The sequence below is a fragment of the Eleutherodactylus coqui genome, unplaced genomic scaffold (genome assembly GCF_035609145.1).
Source record: "Eleutherodactylus coqui strain aEleCoq1 unplaced genomic scaffold, aEleCoq1.hap1 HAP1_SCAFFOLD_101, whole genome shotgun sequence".
Lineage (NCBI taxonomy): Eukaryota > Metazoa > Chordata > Amphibia > Anura > Eleutherodactylidae > Eleutherodactylus > Eleutherodactylus coqui.
In genome coordinates, this window is record NW_027102216.1 from 420,202 (window position 1) to 445,481 (window position 25,280).

Genomic DNA, 25,280 nt, shown 5'->3' on the forward strand with positions numbered 1-25,280 from the left:
ACATACATACATACCTACAGATTTTATATTTTTTTTACATATATACATTATATATAGTATATATACATACATACATACATACATACACACACACACACACACACACACACACACACACATACACACATATACACACACACATACAATCTTAAATCTATCTTTAATCTATATCTACAAAATCTGTAAATTAGAAATAATCCATATCTATATTCTACATAATTAATAAAGATAGATAGATAGATAGATAGATAGATAGATAGATAGATAGATAGATAGACTCACATACATGCATACATACATACATACTGTATGCAATTGAGCCAGGTGTTTGGAAGGCTGACGATGTCACTCCTTTGTGATGTCATCAATTTAGAAGCATTAATACCGGGCTTGGCAGCCATTTCAGTCAGTCTCTGCTGCAGCTGGGAGACGGGAGATGGTCTTTATTTCCACCAAGAAGCTGCAGAACTACCGGTAACTGCATCATTTTTATTTTATTCAATATAGGTTTTATTGGTTTCATGGAGGGGGGGAAACTTTTGCCTTATCTCAAAGCAATGTAAAAATAACTTTGACAATGAAACTTAATAAATCAATTTCGAGTTGAACTATATCATGTTTGTCTGTGATATTTTATAAGGTCTACAAACAGGGGAATGAGGGGAGGGTAAGGGGGGGGGGGAGTGGTAAGGGAGGGTAGGTATCTATGACACGGGAGAAAGAGAAAATAAAACAAAAAGGGGGGGGGGGGGGGCGGGCTCCGGAATTGTTGTTTCTCTTTACAATTGTGGTTTAAACGTGTTACTCACATGTCCCTGTCTGTAACCACTTGGTAAATAGGGGTGAGCTCCGGGCATCTATCCATATCGCCCAGGTGTGATACAATTTATCATAGCCTGACGGCTCATCTAGAAGCCTCGTTCTCTCCATACGCTCTATTTCGTGGATCATTGTTATTTTTAGTGGAGTGCATTTTTTATGCAGCACACAAGGGGGAGACAGCGGCCTACCAAAATCTAGTTGGCTGCTGCTGTGGCTTTCTTTTTTTTAAAAAAAGGTAGGTTCCGTTCTTCCATGGTGAGGAATAGGCAGGGAGGTTCCGTTTTTGCCAGCTGGGGAATGCTTATAGGCAAGGCCTTATCCCTGGTGGTGCATGTAACGTTAGACCACGTTTCAGCATTCAGTCAGTCAGTGGCTGACAAACGAGCTCCATGCAAGTTTACATTAAACAGACACATTTCTTTCTTTACTGTATTGACTGCGGTCTGTAATCGAGCGGTTGAACTGTTTCTGTGTCCATGCATTGAATAAAGCAATACATCCTTGTAAAGTAGACGTCCGTTCGTTGGAGTTCTTTGCTCCCCGAGTGTTGCTCCATCTCTAAACGTTGGCCTGGATCTTCATGGACGAATACTGCCCATCCCACGTGGAGCGTGTATCTCAGCCCGCGTGGAGTGCTGCAGTCCAATGAGGTATTCCGTGCTACATAGCAAGCCTTGGGCCTGTGTGATTGGGGGTCCGCTGCTGTCTGTCCACTCTGAAGCGCGCATCCGGGGCCGGCCGCTTTTCGACTACCAGCGACTGCAGGTCACACACACAGGCTGGTTGGAATGGCCTAGCATTATCCTGATCTGGAGGTGTAACTTGAAGCTGCGGGGCCCGAGTACAAAGTCTGGAACTGGGCCCCCAAACTATAAAGCTTCATTGATAGCATTGGTTTACAATGTGGGGAAGAGAGACTTTATGGGCCCCCTGGGGCTCCGGGCCCCCTGCACATACACCCATGACCCGAATACGTGAAGCATACAGACGCAGGCTGCCAGGATACGCTGTGCCTGCCCGATGTTTCCAACTTGGCTATTAGCGCAGCGGTAGGTACGAACTATAGAGTGCGGCTGCCATATGAACTGGTGTGTGTGTTGTTTTGCTTCCAGTTGTACCTGTGCTGTGCACACTCTGGCAGACGCAGCTGCTCAGTGGATACAATGTTGCGAGCAGACGGGCTGAGTGTCAATCAAAGTGCTTGGGTGGTGGTAGCAGCAGCCGCCACAGCTGCGCTGCACCTCTTGCTCGTCAGTTTTGTTTTTCTGCTTTTGGAAACTGCTGTAGGAAAGGGGGTGCACCGGTCCTGGAGGTACTGCAATACCAGGTCAATGCGTGGAGTGGACAGAGCAAGCTCTTTTTCCAGCTCCCTGTTCTAAAAATCCATTTAATATATGGTCCCCAGATAGGGGACGTATCAGATATTAAACTGATAAGAACAGATACTACACTTGATCTTAGCCAAAAGGCCGAGAAGCGATAACCCGAAATGGGTTTCACCTGTAGCCCGGTCCGCCCAACTCCACTTCCAAGGCTTGAGGCAACACGCTCAGCCAGCACTCTGGGCGCACCCACAATGCACCCAGGCAGCTGGGAGAGCTATGAAAACTTTCCATAGCCCCGCCCCACGCCTTCTCAACCGCGCCCAGCCTCACACCCTCAGTCCTTCCTCTTGCACCGTGCTCACGCATCCTAGGCTTGCAGAGCCTGCTGCTGCAGGACTCGTCAGCTCCCTACAAACGAGGGTTAAGCCGGCGATGACACTAGAAGCAAGCACTAGTTTGTCTCTGAAGGTGCGTCGGCCGGTCGGTTGGAGGGATCTCTTCGGCCAGCCGCATTTCGAGTAGGGACGGATGGAAACTTTTTACCTAAAATAAGGGAAATTGGCTTCGGCCCCATAGGGCTTTATTGCCTTCCCCTGGGCCAGCATTAGTAGACCCTAGTAAGGAGAATATTAGAGCGGCATGGTCATCCGAAGAACTTAAAAACATACAGCAGGCCTTTTTTGCCCGCCCGCCATACATACATACATACCTACAGATTTTATATTTTTTTTACATATATACATTATATATATATATATACATACATACATACATACATACATACACACACACACACACACACACACACACACACACACACATACACACATATACACACACACATACAATCTTAAATCTATCTTTAATCTATATCTACAAAATCTGTAAATTAGAAATAATCCATATCTATATTCTACATAATTAATAAAGATAGATAGATAGATAGATAGATAGATAGATAGATAGATAGATAGATAGACTCACATACATGCATACATACATACATACTGTATGCAATTGAGCCAGGTGTTTGGAAGGCTGACGATGTCACTCCTTTGTGATGTCATCAATTTAGAAGCATTAATACCGGGCTTGGCAGCCATTTCAGTCAGTCTCTGCTGCAGCTGGGAGACGGGAGATGGTCTTTATTTCCACCAAGAAGCTGCAGAACTACCGGTAACTGCATCATTTTTATTTTATTCAATATAGGTTTTATTGGTTTCATGGAGGGGGGGAAACTTTTGCCTTATCTCAAAGCAATGTAAAAATAACTTTGACAATGAAACTTAATAAATCAATTTCGAGTTGAACTATATCATGTTTGTCTGTGATATTTTATAAGGTCTACAAACAGGGGAATGAGGGGAGGGTAAGGGGGGGGGGGGAGTGGTAAGGGAGGGTAGGTATCTATGACACGGGAGAAAGAGAAAATAAAACAAAAAGGGGGGGGGGGGGGGGCGGGCTCCGGAATTGTTGTTTCTCTTTACAATTGTGGTTTAAACGTGTTACTCACATGTCCCTGTCTGTAACCACTTGGTAAATAGGGGTGAGCTCCGGGCATCTATCCATATCGCCCAGGTGTGATACAATTTATCATAGCCTGACGGCTCATCTAGAAGCCTCGTTCTCTCCATACGCTCTATTTCGTGGATCATTGTTATTTTTAGTGGAGTGCATTTTTTATGCAGCACACAAGGGGGAGACAGCGGCCTACCAAAATCTAGTTGGCTGCTGCTGTGGCTTTCTTTTTTTTAAAAAAAGGTAGGTTCCGTTCTTCCATGGTGAGGAATAGGCAGGGAGGTTCCGTTTTTGCCAGCTGGGGAATGCTTATAGGCAAGGCCTTATCCCTGGTGGTGCATGTAACGTTAGACCACGTTTCAGCATTCAGTCAGTCAGTGGCTGACAAACGAGCTCCATGCAAGTTTACATTAAACAGACACATTTCTTTCTTTACTGTATTGACTGCGGTCTGTAATCGAGCGGTTGAACTGTGTTCTGTGTCCATGCATTGAATAAAGCAATACATCCTTGTAAAGTAGACGTCCGTTCGTTGGAGTTCTTTGCTCCCCGAGTGTTGCTCCATCTCTAAACGTTGGCCTGGATCTTCATGGACGAATACTGCCCATCCCACGTGGAGCGTGTATCTCAGCCCGCGTGGAGTGCTGCAGTCCAATGAGGTATTCCGTGCTACATAGCAAGCCTTGGGCCTGTGTGATTGGGGGTCCGCTGCTGTCTGTCCACTCTGAAGCGCGCATCCGGGGCCGGCCGCTTTTCGACTACCAGCGACTGCAGGTCACACACACAGGCTGGTTGGAATGGCCTAGCATTATCCTGATCTGGAGGTGTAACTTGAAGCTGCGGGGCCCGAGTACAAAGTCTGGAACTGGGCCCCCAAACTATAAAGCTTCATTGATAGCATTGGTTTACAATGTGGGGAAGAGAGACTTTATGGGCCCCCTGGGGCTCCGGGCCCCCTGCACATACACCCATGACCCGAATACGTGAAGCATACAGACGCAGGCTGCCAGGATACGCTGTGCCTGCCCGATGTTTCCAACTTGGCTATTAGCGCAGCGGTAGGTACGAACTATAGAGTGCGGCTGCCATATGAACTGGTGTGTGTGTTGTTTTGCTTCCAGTTGTACCTGTGCTGTGCACACTCTGGCAGACGCAGCTGCTCAGTGGATACAATGTTGCGAGCAGACGGGCTGAGTGTCAATCAAAGTGCTTGGGTGGTGGTAGCAGCAGCCGCCACAGCTGCGCTGCACCTCTTGCTCGTCAGTTTTGTTTTTCTGCTTTTGGAAACTGCTGTAGGAAAGGGGGTGCACCGGTCCTGGAGGTACTGCAATACCAGGTCAATGCGTGGAGTGGACAGAGCAAGCTCTTTTTCCAGCTCCCTGTTCTAAAAATCCATTTAATATATGGTCCCCAGATAGGGGACGTATCAGATATTAAACTGATAAGAACAGATACTACACTTGATCTTAGCCAAAAGGCCGAGAAGCGATAACCCGAAATGGGTTTCACCTGTAGCCCGGTCCGCCCAACTCCACTTCCAAGGCTTGAGGCAACACGCTCAGCCAGCACTCTGGGCGCACCCACAATGCACCCAGGCAGCTGGGAGAGCTATGAAAACTTTCCATAGCCCCGCCCCACGCCTTCTCAACCGCGCCCAGCCTCACACCCTCAGTCCTTCCTCTTGCACCGTGCTCACGCATCCTAGGCTTGCAGAGCCTGCTGCTGCAGGACTCGTCAGCTCCCTACAAACGAGGGTTAAGCCGGCGATGACACTAGAAGCAAGCACTAGTTTGTCTCTGAAGGTGCGTCGGCCGGTCGGTTGGAGGGATCTCTTCGGCCAGCCGCATTTCGAGTAGGGACGGATGGAAACTTTTTACCTAAAATAAGGGAAATTGGCTTCGGCCCCATAGGGCTTTATTGCCTTCCCCTGGGCCAGCATTAGTAGACCCTAGTAAGGAGAATATTAGAGCGGCATGGTCATCCGAAGAACTTAAAAACATACAGCAGGCCTTTTTTGCCCGCCCGCCATACATACATACATACCTACAGATTTTATATTTTTTTTACATATATACATTATATATATATATATACATACATACATACATACATACATACACACACACACACACACACACACACACACACACACATACACACATATACACACACACATACAATCTTAAATCTATCTTTAATCTATATCTACAAAATCTGTAAATTAGAAATAATCCATATCTATATTCTACATAATTAATAAAGATAGATAGATAGATAGATAGATAGATAGATAGACTCACATACATGCATACATACATACATACTGTATGCAATTGAGCCAGGTGTTTGGAAGGCTGACGATGTCACTCCTTTGTGATGTCATCAATTTAGAAGCATTAATACCGGGCTTGGCAGCCATTTCAGTCAGTCTCTGCTGCAGCTGGGAGACGGGAGATGGTCTTTATTTCCACCAAGAAGCTGCAGAACTACCGGTAACTGCATCATTTTTATTTTATTCAATATAGGTTTTATTGGTTTCATGGAGGGGGGGAAACTTTTGCCTTATCTCAAAGCAATGTAAAAATAACTTTGACAATGAAACTTAATAAATCAATTTCGAGTTGAACTATATCATGTTTGTCTGTGATATTTTATAAGGTCTACAAACAGGGGAATGAGGGGAGGGTAAGGGGGGGGGGAGTGGTAAGGGAGGGTAGGTATCTATGACACGGGAGAAAGAGAAAATAAAACAAAAAGGGGGGGGGGGGGGCGGGCTCCGGAATTGTTGTTTCTCTTTACAATTGTGGTTTAAACGTGTTACTCACATGTCCCTGTCTGTAACCACTTGGTAAATAGGGGTGAGCTCCGGGCATCTATCCATATCGCCCAGGTGTGATACAATTTATCATAGCCTGACGGCTCATCTAGAAGCCTCGTTCTCTCCATACGCTCTATTTCGTGGATCATTGTTATTTTTAGTGGAGTGCATTTTTTATGCAGCACACAAGGGGGAGACAGCGGCCTACCAAAATCTAGTTGGCTGCTGCTGTGGCTTTCTTTTTTTTAAAAAAAGGTAGGTTCCGTTCTTCCATGGTGAGGAATAGGCAGGGAGGTTCCGTTTTTGCCAGCTGGGGAATGCTTATAGGCAAGGCCTTATCCCTGGTGGTGCATGTAACGTTAGACCACGTTTCAGCATTCAGTCAGTCAGTGGCTGACAAACGAGCTCCATGCAAGTTTACATTAAACAGACACATTTCTTTCTTTACTGTATTGACTGCGGTCTGTAATCGAGCGGTTGAACTGTTTCTGTGTCCATGCATTGAATAAAGCAATACATCCTTGTAAAGTAGACGTCCGTTCGTTGGAGTTCTTTGCTCCCCGAGTGTTGCTCCATCTCTAAACGTTGGCCTGGATCTTCATGGACGAATACTGCCCATCCCACGTGGAGCGTGTATCTCAGCCCGCGTGGAGTGCTGCAGTCCAATGAGGTATTCCGTGCTACATAGCAAGCCTTGGGCCTGTGTGATTGGGGGTCCGCTGCTGTCTGTCCACTCTGAAGCGCGCATCCGGGGCCGGCCGCTTTTCGACTACCAGCGACTGCAGGTCACACACACAGGCTGGTTGGAATGGCCTAGCATTATCCTGATCTGGAGGTGTAACTTGAAGCTGCGGGGCCCGAGTACAAAGTCTGGAACTGGGCCCCCAAACTATAAAGCTTCATTGATAGCATTGGTTTACAATGTGGGGAAGAGAGACTTTATGGGCCCCCTGGGGCTCCGGGCCCCCTGCACATACACCCATGACCCGAATACGTGAAGCATACAGACGCAGGCTGCCAGGATACGCTGTGCCTGCCCGATGTTTCCAACTTGGCTATTAGCGCAGCGGTAGGTACGAACTATAGAGTGCGGCTGCCATATGAACTGGTGTGTGTGTTGTTTTGCTTCCAGTTGTACCTGTGCTGTGCACACTCTGGCAGACGCAGCTGCTCAGTGGATACAATGTTGCGAGCAGACGGGCTGAGTGTCAATCAAAGTGCTTGGGTGGTGGTAGCAGCAGCCGCCACAGCTGCGCTGCACCTCTTGCTCGTCAGTTTTGTTTTTCTGCTTTTGGAAACTGCTGTAGGAAAGGGGGTGCACCGGTCCTGGAGGTACTGCAATACCAGGTCAATGCGTGGAGTGGACAGAGCAAGCTCTTTTTCCAGCTCCCTGTTCTAAAAATCCATTTAATATATGGTCCCCAGATAGGGGACGTATCAGATATTAAACTGATAAGAACAGATACTACACATGATCTTAGCCAAAAGGCCGAGAAGCGATAACCCGAAATGGGTTTCACCTGTAGCCCGGTCCGCCCAACTCCACTTCCAAGGCTTGAGGCAACACGCTCAGCCAGCACTCTGGGCGCACCCACAATGCACCCAGGCAGCTGGGAGAGCTATGAAAACTTTCCATAGCCCCGCCCCACGCCTTCTCAACCGCGCCCAGCCTCACACCCTCAGTCCTTCCTCTTGCACCGTGCTCACGCATCCTAGGCTTGCAGAGCCTGCTGCTGCAGGACTCGTCAGCTCCCTACAAACGAGGGTTAAGCCGGCGATGACACTAGAAGCAAGCACTAGTTTGTCTCTGAAGGTGCGTCGGCCGGTCGGTTGGAGGGATCTCTTCGGCCAGCCGCATTTCGAGTAGGGACGGATGGAAACTTTTTACCTAAAATAAGGGAAATTGGCTTCGGCCCCATAGGGCTTTATTGCCTTCCCCTGGGCCAGCATTAGTAGACCCTAGTAAGGAGAATATTAGAGCGGCATGGTCATCCGAAGAACTTAAAAACATACAGCAGGCCTTTTTTGCCCGCCCGCCATACATACATACATACCTACAGATTTTATATTTTTTTTACATATATACATTATATATATATATATACATACATACATACATACATACATACACACACACACACACACACACACACACACACACACACATACACACATATACACACACACATACAATCTTAAATCTATCTTTAATCTATATCTACAAAATCTGTAAATTAGAAATAATCCATATCTATATTCTACATAATTAATAAAGATAGATAGATAGATAGATAGATAGATAGATAGACTCACATACATGCATACATACATACATACTGTATGCAATTGAGCCAGGTGTTTGGAAGGCTGACGATGTCACTCCTTTGTGATGTCATCAATTTAGAAGCATTAATACCGGGCTTGGCAGCCATTTCAGTCAGTCTCTGCTGCAGCTGGGAGACGGGAGATGGTCTTTATTTCCACCAAGAAGCTGCAGAACTACCGGTAACTGCATCATTTTTATTTTATTCAATATAGGTTTTATTGGTTTCATGGAGGGGGGGAAACTTTTGCCTTATCTCAAAGCAATGTAAAAATAACTTTGACAATGAAACTTAATAAATCAATTTCGAGTTGAACTATATCATGTTTGTCTGTGATATTTTATAAGGTCTACAAACAGGGGAATGAGGGGAGGGTAAGGGGGGGGGGAGTGGTAAGGGAGGGTAGGTATCTATGACACGGGAGAAAGAGAAAATAAAACAAAAAGGGGGGGGGGGGGGGCGGGCTCCGGAATTGTTGTTTCTCTTTACAATTGTGGTTTAAACGTGTTACTCACATGTCCCTGTCTGTAACCACTTGGTAAATAGGGGTGAGCTCCGGGCATCTATCCATATCGCCCAGGTGTGATACAATTTATCATAGCCTGACGGCTCATCTAGAAGCCTCGTTCTCTCCATACGCTCTATTTCGTGGATCATTGTTATTTTTAGTGGAGTGCATTTTTTATGCAGCACACAAGGGGGAGACAGCGGCCTACCAAAATCTAGTTGGCTGCTGCTGTGGCTTTCTTTTTTTTAAAAAAAGGTAGGTTCCGTTCTTCCATGGTGAGGAATAGGCAGGGAGGTTCCGTTTTTGCCAGCTGGGGAATGCTTATAGGCAAGGCCTTATCCCTGGTGGTGCATGTAACGTTAGACCACGTTTCAGCATTCAGTCAGTCAGTGGCTGACAAACGAGCTCCATGCAAGTTTACATTAAACAGACACATTTCTTTCTTTACTGTATTGACTGCGGTCTGTAATCGAGCGGTTGAACTGTTTCTGTGTCCATGCATTGAATAAAGCAATACATCCTTGTAAAGTAGGCGTCCGTTCGTTGGAGTTCTTTGCTCCCCGAGTGTTGCTCCATCTCTAAACGTTGGCCTGGATCTTCATGGACGAATACTGCCCATCCCACGTGGAGCGTGTATCTCAGCCCGCGTGGAGTGCTGCAGTCCAATGAGGTATTCCGTGCTACATAGCAAGCCTTGGGCCTGTGTGATTGGGGGTCCGCTGCTGTCTGTCCACTCTGAAGCGCGCATCCGGGGCCGGCCGCTTTTCGACTACCAGCGACTGCAGGTCACACACACAGGCTGGTTGGAATGGCCTAGCATTATCCTGATCTGGAGGTGTAACTTGAAGCTGCGGGGCCCGAGTACAAAGTCTGGAACTGGGCCCCCAAACTATAAAGCTTCATTGATAGCATTGGTTTACAATGTGGGGAAGAGAGACTTTATGGGCCCCCTGGGGCTCCGGGCCCCCTGCACATACACCCATGACCCGAATACGTGAAGCATACAGACGCAGGCTGCCAGGATACGCTGTGCCTGCCCGATGTTTCCAACTTGGCTATTAGCGCAGCGGTAGGTACGAACTATAGAGTGCGGCTGCCATATGAACTGGTGTGTGTGTTGTTTTGCTTCCAGTTGTACCTGTGCTGTGCACACTCTGGCAGACGCAGCTGCTCAGTGGATACAATGTTGCGAGCAGACGGGCTGAGTGTCAATCAAAGTGCTTGGGTGGTGGTAGCAGCAGCCGCCACAGCTGCGCTGCACCTCTTGCTCGTCAGTTTTGTTTTTCTGCTTTTGGAAACTGCTGTAGGAAAGGGGGTGCACCGGTCCTGGAGGTACTGCAATACCAGGTCAATGCGTGGAGTGGACAGAGCAAGCTCTTTTTCCAGCTCCCTGTTCTAAAAATCCATTTAATATATGGTCCCCAGATAGGGGACGTATCAGATATTAAACTGATAAGAACAGATACTACACTTGATCTTAGCCAAAAGGCCGAGAAGCGATAACCCGAAATGGGTTTCACCTGTAGCCCGGTCCGCCCAACTCCACTTCCAAGGCTTGAGGCAACACGCTCAGCCAGCACTCTGGGCGCACCCACAATGCACCCAGGCAGCTGGGAGAGCTATGAAAACTTTCCATAGCCCCGCCCCACGCCTTCTCAACCGCGCCCAGCCTCACACCCTCAGTCCTTCCTCTTGCACCGTGCTCACGCATCCTAGGCTTGCAGAGCCTGCTGCTGCAGGACTCGTCAGCTCCCTACAAACGAGGGTTAAGCCGGCGATGACACTAGAAGCAAGCACTAGTTTGTCTCTGAAGGTGCGTCGGCCGGTCGGTTGGAGGGATCTCTTCGGCCAGCCGCATTTCGAGTAGGGACGGATGGAAACTTTTTACCTAAAATAAGGGAAATTGGCTTCGGCCCCATAGGGCTTTATTGCCTTCCCCTGGGCCAGCATTAGTAGACCCTAGTAAGGAGAATATTAGAGCGGCATGGTCATCCGAAGAACTTAAAAACATACAGCAGGCCTTTTTTGCCCGCCCGCCATACATACATACATACCTACAGATTTTATATTTTTTTTACATATATACATTATATATATATATATACATACATACATACATACATACATACACACACACACACACACACACACACACACACACACACATACACACATATACACACACACATACAATCTTAAATCTATCTTTAATCTATATCTACAAAATCTGTAAATTAGAAATAATCCATATCTATATTCTACATAATTAATAAAGATAGATAGATAGATAGATAGATAGATAGATAGATAGATAGATAGACTCACATACATGCATACATACATACATACTGTATGCAATTGAGCCAGGTGTTTGGAAGGCTGACGATGTCACTCCTTTGTGATGTCATCAATTTAGAAGCATTAATACCGGGCTTGGCAGCCATTTCAGTCAGTCTCTGCTGCAGCTGGGAGACGGGAGATGGTCTTTATTTCCACCAAGAAGCTGCAGAACTACCGGTAACTGCATCATTTTTATTTTATTCAATATAGGTTTTATTGGTTTCATGGAGGGGGGGAAACTTTTGCCTTATCTCAAAGCAATGTAAAAATAACTTTGACAATGAAACTTAATAAATCAATTTCGAGTTGAACTATATCATGTTTGTCTGTGATATTTTATAAGGTCTACAAACAGGGGAATGAGGGGAGGGTAAGGGGGGGGGGGGAGTGGTAAGGGAGGGTAGGTATCTATGACACGGGAGAAAGAGAAAATAAAACAAAAAGGGGGGGGGGGGGGGGCGGGCTCCGGAATTGTTGTTTCTCTTTACAATTGTGGTTTAAACGTGTTACTCACATGTCCCTGTCTGTAACCACTTGGTAAATAGGGGTGAGCTCCGGGCATCTATCCATATCGCCCAGGTGTGATACAATTTATCATAGCCTGACGGCTCATCTAGAAGCCTCGTTCTCTCCATACGCTCTATTTCGTGGATCATTGTTATTTTTAGTGGAGTGCATTTTTTATGCAGCACACAAGGGGGAGACAGCGGCCTACCAAAATCTAGTTGGCTGCTGCTGTGGCTTTCTTTTTTTTAAAAAAAGGTAGGTTCCGTTCTTCCATGGTGAGGAATAGGCAGGGAGGTTCCGTTTTTGCCAGCTGGGGAATGCTTATAGGCAAGGCCTTATCCCTGGTGGTGCATGTAACGTTAGACCACGTTTCAGCATTCAGTCAGTCAGTGGCTGACAAACGAGCTCCATGCAAGTTTACATTAAACAGACACATTTCTTTCTTTACTGTATTGACTGCGGTCTGTAATCGAGCGGTTGAACTGTTTCTGTGTCCATGCATTGAATAAAGCAATACATCCTTGTAAAGTAGACGTCCGTTCGTTGGAGTTCTTTGCTCCCCGAGTGTTGCTCCATCTCTAAACGTTGGCCTGGATCTTCATGGACGAATACTGCCCATCCCACGTGGAGCGTGTATCTCAGCCCGCGTGGAGTGCTGCAGTCCAATGAGGTATTCCGTGCTACATAGCAAGCCTTGGGCCTGTGTGATTGGGGGTCCGCTGCTGTCTGTCCACTCTGAAGCGCGCATCCGGGGCCGGCCGCTTTTCGACTACCAGCGACTGCAGGTCACACACACAGGCTGGTTGGAATGGCCTAGCATTATCCTGATCTGGAGGTGTAACTTGAAGCTGCGGGGCCCGAGTACAAAGTCTGGAACTGGGCCCCCAAACTATAAAGCTTCATTGATAGCATTGGTTTACAATGTGGGGAAGAGAGACTTTATGGGCCCCCTGGGGCTCCGGGCCCCCTGCACATACACCCATGACCCGAATACGTGAAGCATACAGACGCAGGCTGCCAGGATACGCTGTGCCTGCCCGATGTTTCCAACTTGGCTATTAGCGCAGCGGTAGGTACGAACTATAGAGTGCGGCTGCCATATGAACTGGTGTGTGTGTTGTTTTGCTTCCAGTTGTACCTGTGCTGTGCACACTCTGGCAGACGCAGCTGCTCAGTGGATACAATGTTGCGAGCAGACGGGCTGAGTGTCAATCAAAGTGCTTGGGTGGTGGTAGCAGCAGCCGCCACAGCTGCGCTGCACCTCTTGCTCGTCAGTTTTGTTTTTCTGCTTTTGGAAACTGCTGTAGGAAAGGGGGTGCACCGGTCCTGGAGGTACTGCAATACCAGGTCAATGCGTGGAGTGGACAGAGCAAGCTCTTTTTCCAGCTCCCTGTTCTAAAAATCCATTTAATATATGGTCCCCAGATAGGGGACGTATCAGATATTAAACTGATAAGAACAGATACTACACTTGATCTTAGCCAAAAGGCCGAGAAGCGATAACCCGAAATGGGTTTCACCTGTAGCCCGGTCCGCCCAACTCCACTTCCAAGGCTTGAGGCAACACGCTCAGCCAGCACTCTGGGCGCACCCACAATGCACCCAGGCAGCTGGGAGAGCTATGAAAACTTTCCATAGCCCCGCCCCACGCCTTCTCAACCGCGCCCAGCCTCACACCCTCAGTCCTTCCTCTTGCACCGTGCTCACGCATCCTAGGCTTGCAGAGCCTGCTGCTGCAGGACTCGTCAGCTCCCTACAAACGAGGGTTAAGCCGGCGATGACACTAGAAGCAAGCACTAGTTTGTCTCTGAAGGTGCGTCGGCCGGTCGGTTGGAGGGATCTCTTCGGCCAGCCGCATTTCGAGTAGGGACGGATGGAAACTTTTTACCTAAAATAAGGGAAATTGGCTTCGGCCCCATAGGGCTTTATTGCCTTCCCCTGGGCCAGCATTAGTAGACCCTAGTAAGGAGAATATTAGAGCGGCATGGTCATCCGAAGAACTTAAAAACATACAGCAGGCCTTTTTTGCCCGCCCGCCATACATACATACATACCTACAGATTTTATATTTTTTTTACATATATACATTATATATATATATATACATACATACATACATACATACATACACACACACACACACACACACACACACACACACATACACACATATACACACACACATACAATCTTAAATCTATCTTTAATCTATATCTACAAAATCTGTAAATTAGAAATAATCCATATCTATATTCTACATAATTAATAAAGATAGATAGATAGATAGATAGATAGATAGACTCACATACATGCATACATACATACATACTGTATGCAATTGAGCCAGGTGTTTGGAAGGCTGACGATGTCACTCCTTTGTGATGTCATCAATTTAGAAGCATTAATACCGGGCTTGGCAGCCATTTCAGTCAGTCTCTGCTGCAGCTGGGAGACGGGAGATGGTCTTTATTTCCACCAAGAAGCTGCAGAACTACCGGTAACTGCATCATTTTTATTTTATTCAATATAGGTTTTATTGGTTTCATGGAGGGGGGGAAACTTTTGCCTTATCTCAAAGCAATGTAAAAATAACTTTGACAATGAAACTTAATAAATCAATTTCGAGTTGAACTATATCATGTTTGTCTGTGATATTTTATAAGGTCTACAAACAGGGGAATGAGGGGAGGGTAAGGGGGGGGGGAGTGGTAAGGGAGGGTAGGTATCTATGACACGGGAGAAAGAGAAAATAAAACAAAAAGGGGGGGGGGGGGGCGGGCTCCGGAATTGTTGTTTCTCTTTACAATTGTGGTTTAAACGTGTTACTCACATGTCCCTGTCTGTAACCACTTGGTAAATAGGGGTGAGCTCCGGGCATCTATCCATATCGCCCAGGTGTGATACAATTTATCATAGCCTGACGGCTCATCTAGAAGCCTCGTTCTCTCCATACGCTCTATTTCGTGGATCATTGTTATTTTTAGTGGAGTGCATTTTTTATGCAGCACACAAGGGGGAGACAGCGGCCTACCAAAATCTAGTTGGCTGCTGCTGTGGCTTTCTTTTTTTTAAAAAAAGGTAGGTTCCGTTCTTCCATGGTGAGGAATAGGCAGGGAGGTTCCGTTTTTGCCAGCTGGGGAATGCTTATAGGCAAGGCCTTATCCCTGGTGGTGCATGTAACGTTAGACCACGTTTCAGCATTCAGTCAGTCAGTGGCTGACAAACGAGCTCCATGCAAGTTTACATTAAACAGACACATTTCTTTCTTTACTGTATTGACTGCGGTCTGTAATCGAGCGGTTGAACTGTTTCTGTGTCCATGCATTGAATAAAGCAATACATCCTTGTAAAGTAGACGTCCGTTCGTTGGAGTTCTTTGCTCCCCGAGTGTTGCTCCATCTCTAAACGTTGGCCTGGATCTTCATGGACGAATACTGCCCATCCCACGTGGAGCGTGTATCTCAGCCCGCGTGGAGTGCTGCAGTCCAATGAGGTATTCCGTGCTACATAGCAAGCCTTGGGCCTGTGTGATTGGGGGTCCGCTGCTGTCTGTCCACTCTGAAGCGCGCATCCGGGGCCGGCCGCTTTTCGACTACCAGCGACTGCAGGTCACACACACAGGCTGGTTGGAATGGCCTAGCATTATCCTGATCTGGAGGTGTAACTTGAAGCTGCGGGGCCCGAGTACAAAGTCTGGAACTGGGCCCCCAAACTATAAAGCTTCATTGATAGCATTGGTTTACAATGTGGGGAAGAGAGACTTTATGGGCCCCCTGGGGCTCCGGGCCCCCTGCACATACACCCATGACCCGAATACGTGAAGCATACAGACGCAGGCTGCCAGGATACGCTGTGCCTGCCCGATGTTTCCAACTTGGCTATTAGCGCAGCGGTAGGTACGAACTATAGAGTGCGGCTGCCATATGAACTGGTGTGTGTGTTGTTTTGCTTCCAGTTGTACCTGTGCTGTGCACACTCTGGCAGACGCAGCTGCTCAGTGGATACAATGTTGCGAGCAGACGGGCTGAGTGTCAATCAAAGTGCTTGGGTGGTGGTAGCAGCAGCCGCCACAGCTGCGCTGCACCTCTTGCTCGTCAGTTTTGTTTTTCTGCTTTTGGAAACTGCTGTAGGAAAGGGGGTGCACCGGTCCTGGAGGTACTGCAATACCAGGTCAATGCGTGGAGTGGACAGAGCAAGCTCTTTTTCCAGCTCCCTGTTCTAAAAATCCATTTAATATATGGTCCCCAGATAGGGGACGTATCAGATATTAAACTGATAAGAACAGATACTACACATGATCTTAGCCAAAAGGCCGAGAAGCGATAACCCGAAATGGGTTTCACCTGTAGCCCGGTCCGCCCAACTCCACTTCCAAGGCTTGAGGCAACACGCTCAGCCAGCACTCTGGGCGCACCCACAATGCACCCAGGCAGCTGGGAGAGCTATGAAAACTTTCCATAGCCCCGCCCCACGCCTTCTCAACCGCGCCCAGCCTCACACCCTCAGTCCTTCCTCTTGCACCGTGCTCACGCATCCTAGGCTTGCAGAGCCTGCTGCTGCAGGACTCGTCAGCTCCCTACAAACGAGGGTTAAGCCGGCGATGACACTAGAAGCAAGCACTAGTTTGTCTCTGAAGGTGCGTCGGCCGGTCGGTTGGAGGGATCTCTTCGGCCAGCCGCATTTCGAGTAGGGACGGATGGAAACTTTTTACCTAAAATAAGGGAAATTGGCTTCGGCCCCATAGGGCTTTATTGCCTTCCCCTGGGCCAGCATTAGTAGACCCTAGTAAGGAGAATATTAGAGCGGCATGGTCATCCGAAGAACTTAAAAACATACAGCAGGCCTTTTTTGCCCGCCCGCCATACATACATACATACCTACAGATTTTATATTTTTTTTACATATATACATTATATATATATATATACATACATACATACATACATACATACACACACACACACACACACACACACACACACACACACATACACACATATACACACACACATACAATCTTAAATCTATCTTTAATCTATATCTACAAAATCTGTAAATTAGAAATAATCCATATCTATATTCTACATAATTAATAAAGATAGATAGATAGATAGATAGATAGATAGATAGATAGACTCACATACATGCATACATACATACATACTGTATGCAATTGAGCCAGGTGTTTGGAAGGCTGACGATGTCACTCCTTTGTGATGTCATCAATTTAGAAGCATTAATACCGGGCTTGGCAGCCATTTCAGTCAGTCTCTGCTGCAGCTGGGAGACGGGAGATGGTCTTTATTTCCACCAAGAAGCTGCAGAACTACCGGTAACTGCATCATTTTTATTTTATTCAATATAGGTTTTATTGGTTTCATGGAGGGGGGGAAACTTTTGCCTTATCTCAAAGCAATGTAAAAATAACTTTGACAATGAAACTTAATAAATCAATTTCGAGTTGAACTATATCATGTTTGTCTGTGATATTTTATAAGGTCTACAAACAGGGGAATGAGGGGAGGGTAAGGGGGGGGGGAGTGGTAAGGGAGGGTAGGTATCTATGACACGGGAGAAAGAGAAAATAAAACAAAAAGGTGGGGGGGGGGGGGCGGGCTCCGGAATTGTTGTTTCTCTTTACAATTGTGGTTTAAACGTGTTACTCACATGTCCCTGTCTGTAACCACTTGGTAAATAGGGGTGAGCTCCGGGCATCTATCCATATCGCCCAGGTGTGATACAATTTATCATAGCCTGACGGCTCATCTAGAAGCCTCGTTCTCTCCATACGCTCTATTTCGTGGATCATTGTTATTTTTAGTGGAGTGCATTTTTTATGCAGCACACAAGGGGGAGACAGCGGCCTACCAAAATCTAGTTGGCTGCTGCTGTGGCTTTCTTTTTTTTAAAAAAAGGTAGGTTCCGTTCTTCCATGGTGAGGAATAGGCAGGGAGGTTCCGTTTTTGCCAGCTGGGGAATGCTTATAGGCAAGGCCTTATCCCTGGTGGTGCATGTAACGTTAGACCACGTTTCAGCATTCAGTCAGTCAGTGGCTGACAAACGAGCTCCATGCAAGTTTACATTAAACAGACACATTTCTTTCTTTACTGTATTGACTGCGGTCTGTAATCGAGCGGTTGAACTGTTTCTGTGTCCATGCATTGAATAAAGCAATACATCCTTGTAAAGTAGACGTCCGTTCGTTGGAGTTCTTTGCTCCCCGAGTGTTGCTCCATCTCTAAACGTTGGCCTGGATCTTCATGGACGAATACTGCCCATCCCACGTGGAGCGTGTATCTCAGCCCGCGTGGAGTGCTGCAGTCCAATGAGGTATTCCGTGCTACATAGCAAGCCTTGGGCCTGTGTGATTGGGGGTCCGCTGCTGTCTGTCCACTCTGAAGCGCGCATCCGGGGCCGGCCGCTTTTCGACTACCAGCGACTGCAGGTCACACACACAGGCTGGTTGGAATGGCCTAGCATTATCCTGATCTGGAGGTGTAACTTGAAGCTGCGGGGCCCGAGTACAAAGTCTGGAACTGGGCCCCCAAACTATAAAGCTTCATTGATAGCATTGGTTTACAATGTGGGGAAGAGAGACTTTATGGGCCCCCTGGGGCTCCGGGCCCCCTGCACATACACCCATGACCCGAATACGTGAAGCATACAGACGCAGGCTGCCAGGATACGCTGTGCCTGCCCGATGTTTCCAACTTGGCTATTAGCGCAGCGGTAGGTACGAACTATAGAGTGCGGCTGCCATATGAACTGGTGTGTGTGTTGTTTTGCTTCCAGTTGTACCTGTGCTGTGCACACTCTGGCAGACGCAGCTGCTCAGTGGATACAATGTTGCGAGCAGACGGGCTGAGTGTCAATCAAAGTGCTTGGGTGGTGGTAGCAGCAGCCGCCACAGCTGCGCTGCACCTCTTGCTCGTCAGTTTTGTTTTTCTGCTTTTGGAAACTGCTGTAGGAAAGGGGGTGCACCGGTCCTGGAGGTACTGCAATACCAGGTCAATGCGTGGAGTGGACAGAGCAAGCTCTTTTTCCAGCTCCCTGTTCTAAAAATCCATTTAATATATGGTCCCCAGATAGGGGACGTATCAGATATTAAACTGATAAGAACAGATTTTTTTTTTTTTTTTATAACCAAAGGTTTTTATTTATTCACAACATAATAAATCCATCACATTATACAACATAAATACATTACAAATCATGACAAATCAACTAATTGTATCCATTTTTTAACCTTCCATATTCCTTCCGCATCGACTCCATCCTTTCTTTTGTCCCATAAATAAATGAAGTATAATTTCCCCAACACCATTCGCACGCTGTCCCTCTCACTTACATCCTTTCTCTTGAACACATACACATTCCTTACATCCCACAACACTTCCTTCACACACGCCATAAACAGCCACAACAGTCTCTCTCTCACACTGCCTCTCACACCTAAACCAAACATAACTAACTCAAAGGACATGAAATTAACTCCTGTTATCTCCTTACATAACGAGCCAAGTCTCCGCAGCACATTTTGTGCATGGCTGCAGTTCCAAAATAAATGAACCACATTCTCACATCCACCGCACCCCTCTCTCGGACATCTCTCACTCCTCACCAAACCTCTCACACGCTGAAACTCTCGCACCGGTAACACGCCATGCAGACTCTGCCATACAATCTCACTCTGCCTATTACTCATCCCATCCATCCGCACTTTCTTCCACACTCTCTCCACATTCACTCTGCTAACAGAATTAATATCAGACACCTCATCCTTACTCTCAATCATTCGTTTCACCATTCGCTTATTCTTAAGTACATTCACTTCACAGTCATCCAACTCAAACTTCGCCACAAAACATACTGTCCATTCATACCACTTAGGGATTTGGAAAGCAACTGGTTTCCTCAAGTTGTATTCGCACCATTTCATACGTACAAACCATCTCCCTGCTAGATACCTCATCATGCACGCCCCTTTGGTGGTTTTTTGCAACATGCTTAGTAGGAAAACTACGCTGTTGCATCCAAAGTATGTCTCTAAATTGGGAAAGCCCATCCCTCCTCTCTCCCAACTCTTGTACACTGCCTCCCTCCTCAGACGTTCCATTTTGGACCCCCAGAAGAACAGAAACATGACCCTGTTCAGCCTCCTCTGACCCATGTATCCCGGAGGGAAAACTAATGCCACGTATAAGAAAATGGGCAAAATTACGCTCTTTAATATTACGATTTTGCCTATCATAGTCAGGTTGCGTAATTTCCAAAAATTTAGCCGGTTCTCCACCTTCTGTCTTGCCTCCTCCCAGCTCTCTTCCCCCTGTAAATTGTTATTAAACCTAATGCCTAGAATTTTAATTGGCCCGGGCACAATATTTAAACCTATATCTGCATCCACTCCAGTCTCACCAAACACCTTGCACTCACTTTTATCCCAGTTGACACGGAACGCAGACGCACCACAAAACACAGACACTAACAGCTTCACTCTCCTCACTGCACTCTCAGACTCACACATCACACACACATCATCCATATACGCACATACCTTTAGCTCTCTGCCGTCACTACCTGGGATGTGGATCCCCCTCACCATCTTCTCCTGTCTTATCAGGCATAGTAACGGTTCCATGGCGCAGATGAATACCACGGCCGACAGCGGACACCCCTGACGCACACCAGACATCACATTCACTCTCCTTCCAACCTTCCCATTCACTAACATACTACTATAAATCCTTTCATACAGACTCCTCACTCGCTCTACAAACATACCCGGGAACCCCATGCGCACCAACACTCGGAACAAGAATCCATGCGACAACCTATCATACGCTTTTTCAAAATCCAAGCTCACCACATACACACTCTTCTTTCGCTCCTTACAATCTCCCAGACAATCCCGCACCAGACACAGACTCTCATGCACCCTCCTACCAGGCACCGCACAGTACTGGTCCTCGCTCACCACGCTCTCCACTACCGCACGCATCCGATTTGCAATGATTTTAGCATAAATTTTATAGTCAGCATTAAGAAGCGTAATCGGACGCCAATTTTTTAAATTTTTCAGATTGCCCTTTTTGGGGATTAATACAACCAGTCCACCTCGCATACTTTCAGCCATATCCACATTCACCCACATGTACTGGCACACTTCACACACATCTTTCCCTATCACACTCCACAGCATACGATAATATTCAATCGGTAACCCATCCATACCAGGCGTTTTATTAGCGGCCATACTCTGGACCGCCTCCCACACTTCTTTAGCGGTGATGTCATGTGTGATGGACACTTGGTCCGCCTCCCCTAACTTGTTTTCAAGTGTAGTTAACACGTCATCCTCCAGGACTTCATCCCTCCATTTTACCTTATATAAGTCCTCATAGAAGGATGCTACCTCTTCGTACACCTCCTCCCCCCTCACCTCCCCTCCTGTCTCTCTCTCTATTACTTCGAAGGTAGGTTTTTTAGAAAACACTTTTTTAAAAAAGAACCGCGAACATGTCTCATCATGCAGCATCTTGTCTAATTTAGCGCGGTACATTATGCTCTTCCCTTTTTCCACTAGATAATTATTTATCTCTCTTCTGGTTTTCAAGATGTCTTCTTGCACATCTCTTCCGTTATCGCGCAATTTTATCAACAGGCTTAGTTTGTTGCCAAGCCTCACGTACTCTGCCTTCCTTTCCCTGGCTACTTTGTATCCTGCCGACTTGAAAAAGGTTTTAGTTTTCCCCTTTACCCAATCCCACCAATCTAAGACATTTACAAAGTCCCCCTTTCTGTCCCTCCACCTCCTATACAGACTTTCATATTGTTTTTTTATGTCCTGTCCCTCCAGAAGCTTGAGGTTCAGCTTCCAGACTCCCCTCCCCCACACAACACCGTTCCCTACCTCCACCCCACATAACAGACACTCATGATCTGAGAATAGCGCCATCTCCTGAACATAACTTGTGGCAGATAGACCTTCTGATAAAAAACAATAATCAATTTTGGAGTGGACTCCACCCCTGTCCGCATGGTATGTATTAAGCTGAGGGGATATGCCACACGCCTGTTGGATATCCCTCAGGTGAAAATCAGAGCATAGTTCAAATAAACATTTTGCAGACACGTCAAACGATTTTTTTGAGAGGTCACAATTCATGTCCCCTATGAGGACGGTAGGTGTCCTTCCTTGCATGAAAAACTTTATTTTGTTAAATAGAGCGCTCCTCTCATGCTTCTCCGCAGGTGCATACACATTAATAACACGGAATTGCGTACCTCTATATAATAACACCGCGGAGATGCATCTTCCAGCCTCAATTATTTCGCTACTCTGTAGCGCCAACTCTCTGGAGTTAATAAGTATGCCGACTCCGTCGTTTTTATTATATGTACTCCCCGACCATGCTGCAGCACCATAAGGCCATTCTGACGGGCTGACATCAGTGTCTATACCACACTCCTGCAAGCAAAATAAATCAGCATTCTTCTGATGCAAAAAACTAAAAATTGCTGCCCTTCTGGCCTTTGATTTAAAAACGCGCACGTTCTGGGAACATATATTCAAAACCATAATTGTTATACCTTTGCAGAAAAATGTCTTAGTTCACGCAAAGACCTTTTAACAAATGTCATACACTTATATGCCTTCCACTTAAAGTGGCTAAACCACTAAATACACAGGATTATATAGGCACTTTGTGGCTCATTTTATCAGTCCTCGCCACTCTCACCTGAGCACTCCAGGTCTTGCGCCAAAGTCTCGAAAGGGTTACTGACCTCCATGAGCGTCTCTTTACTTTTTGTGCACCTTCTTTTTTTGGCTGTGTTCTTTCCAGCCACCTCCACAAACTCCTCCTCACTGGAGTCATTCAGCCCACCACCTCCACCCTCCCTCTTACTCAGGACTGTCTCAGGGGAGGAAAACTCCTCAATGTTCCCTGAGGGGTTAATGGGGCTGTCCACTTCCTCGATGATCTCCTCCAACTGTCTGATAACCCCAACCACCTGCTCTTCCGGAGTAGCACTCCCAACATGCGGCGTCTCAGGTACTTTTTGGGTATCCACTTTCCTCTTAATTTCCTCCTCTTTTCCTGCTTTAGCAGCCGCAGACACAGACGCAGCTGCAGCTCTCACTGCCTTGGCTCTCACAGGAACAACAGGTGTAACTCTCTCAGCAGCTCCCTGCTCAGGCTGGACAGACACCTCGTTAGCTGCAGCTGATGGCCGAGGTTCTGCAGCAGCCGCACCTGCAGACGTGCTCGCCTTGCTGGCTGCTGCTCCCTCCTCAGGGGGTCGCCGCCAGCCACCAAAACCACCGTTCGCCGGGCAATCTTTCACCACGTGCTCAGACGACCCACAAAGATCGCACCTCTTTGGCTTAGGGCAGTCGCCAGCATGGTGCCCAACACCCTTGCAGTTTCTGCACACAAGGCCTTTGGTGCAGTCCGCTTTAATGTGACCAAACTGTTCGCAATTCCGGCAATAGGTCGGCTGTCCTGCATAATGTAAGTAGCCACGGTAGCCAGCAATGGAAAAATTGGCAGGGGGGTGCATCACTCCCCCGATACGACTTGGGTTCCTCTTCAGTCTCACCATGAATTTATATTTACAGTTAAATATTCCTAGGATATTCTTCTGTTTTTCACCACCTCGTACGTGGTCGCAATACTGCTCAAGGAAACTGAAAAGGAGGCCCACATCCGTGTAAGGGTTAAACACGTGCACAGTCACCAGCCTCTCCTGCAAGCCAAACAGGGGGGTTATTTTAACCCCGTTAAGGAGCTCAGTGTCTCTCTGGGTTCGCAGCCATTCAAACACGTTTAGGCATGCCCCTTCATCACAAAAAGTGACATCATATTGCCCCTGACGGGGAAAGTCCTGGACACTATAGATCTCCTCCACAGGTACATCACCTTTTTCCAACAGTACGTCCCGGACGATGTAAACCAGGTTGTTCTTTAGGCTGCTCTTGGACTCCACCTCAAACCGGATCGTGTTCTTGATGCCGTACATCCTGCAAGGTAACTGTCGGTGTAACACCACAGATAAAGTGATCCTTCTCACTGGGTGAACCCCAGCACACCCACGGCCCACAGCTCAGACCAAGCTTTACACTTGATCTTAGCCAAAAGGCCGAGAAGCGATAACCCGAAATGGGTTTCACCTGTAGCCCGGTCCGCCCAACTCCACTTCCAAGGCTTGAGGCAACACGCTCAGCCAGCACTCTGGGCGCACCCACAATGCACCCAGGCAGCTGGGAGAGCTATGAAAACTTTCCATAGCCCCGCCCCACGCCTTCTCAACCGCGCCCAGCCTCACACCCTCAGTCCTTCCTCTTGCACCGTGCTCACGCATCCTAGGCTTGCAGAGCCTGCTGCTGCAGGACTCGTCAGCTCCCTACAAACGAGGGTTAAGCCGGCGATGACACTAGAAGCAAGCACTAGTTTGTCTCTGAAGGTGCGTCGGCCGGTCGGTTGGAGGGATCTCTTCGGCCAGCCGCATTTCGAGTAGGGACGGATGGAAACTTTTTACCTAAAATAAGGGAAATTGGCTTCGGCCCCATAGGGCTTTATTGCCTTCCCCTGGGCCAGCATTAGTAGACCCTAGTAAGGAGAATATTAGAGCGGCATGGTCATCCGAAGAACTTAAAAACATACAGCAGGCCTTTTTTGCCCGCCCGCCATACATACATACATACCTACAGATTTTATATTTTTTTTACATATATACATTATATATATATATATACATACATACATACATACATACATACACACACACACACACACACACACACACACACACACATACACACATATACACACACACATACAATCTTAAATCTATCTTTAATCTATATCTACAAAATCTGTAAATTAGAAATAATCCATATCTATATTCTACATAATTAATAAAGATAGATAGATAGATAGATAGATAGATAGATAGATAGATAGATAGATAGACTCACATACATGCATACATACATACATACTGTATGCAATTGAGCCAGGTGTTTGGAAGGCTGACGATGTCACTCCTTTGTGATGTCATCAATTTAGAAGCATTAATACCGGGCTTGGCAGCCATTTCAGTCAGTCTCTGCTGCA

The 25,280-nt window shown here is 46.9% G+C and overlaps 7 non-coding genes across 7 annotated transcripts; all 7 read right to left on the minus strand.

Annotated features, from left to right (window-relative positions):
* Positions 1-2,112: 2,112 nt before the first annotated feature.
* LOC136599490 (U2 spliceosomal RNA) lies at positions 2,113-2,303 on the minus strand. The gene has a single exon (XR_010789042.1). It is a non-coding gene; the product is annotated as a U2 spliceosomal RNA (small nuclear RNA).
* A 2,661-nt stretch (positions 2,304-4,964) lies between these two features.
* Positions 4,965-5,155, minus strand: LOC136599491 (U2 spliceosomal RNA). Its single transcript, XR_010789043.1, has one exon. It is a non-coding gene; the product is annotated as a U2 spliceosomal RNA (small nuclear RNA).
* A 2,638-nt stretch (positions 5,156-7,793) lies between these two features.
* Positions 7,794-7,984, minus strand: LOC136599528 (U2 spliceosomal RNA). The gene has a single exon (XR_010789077.1). It is a non-coding gene; the product is annotated as a U2 spliceosomal RNA (small nuclear RNA).
* A 2,641-nt stretch (positions 7,985-10,625) lies between these two features.
* LOC136599492 (U2 spliceosomal RNA) lies at positions 10,626-10,816 on the minus strand. Its single transcript, XR_010789044.1, has one exon. It is a non-coding gene; the product is annotated as a U2 spliceosomal RNA (small nuclear RNA).
* Positions 10,817-13,472: 2,656 nt separating this feature from the next.
* Positions 13,473-13,663, minus strand: LOC136599493 (U2 spliceosomal RNA). The gene has a single exon (XR_010789045.1). It is a non-coding gene; the product is annotated as a U2 spliceosomal RNA (small nuclear RNA).
* A 2,632-nt stretch (positions 13,664-16,295) lies between these two features.
* On the minus strand, positions 16,296-16,486 carry LOC136599529 (U2 spliceosomal RNA). The gene has a single exon (XR_010789078.1). It is a non-coding gene; the product is annotated as a U2 spliceosomal RNA (small nuclear RNA).
* A 2,646-nt stretch (positions 16,487-19,132) lies between these two features.
* LOC136599540 (U2 spliceosomal RNA) lies at positions 19,133-19,316 on the minus strand. Its single transcript, XR_010789088.1, has one exon. It is a non-coding gene; the product is annotated as a U2 spliceosomal RNA (small nuclear RNA).
* Between the last annotated feature and the right edge of the window lie 5,964 nt (positions 19,317-25,280).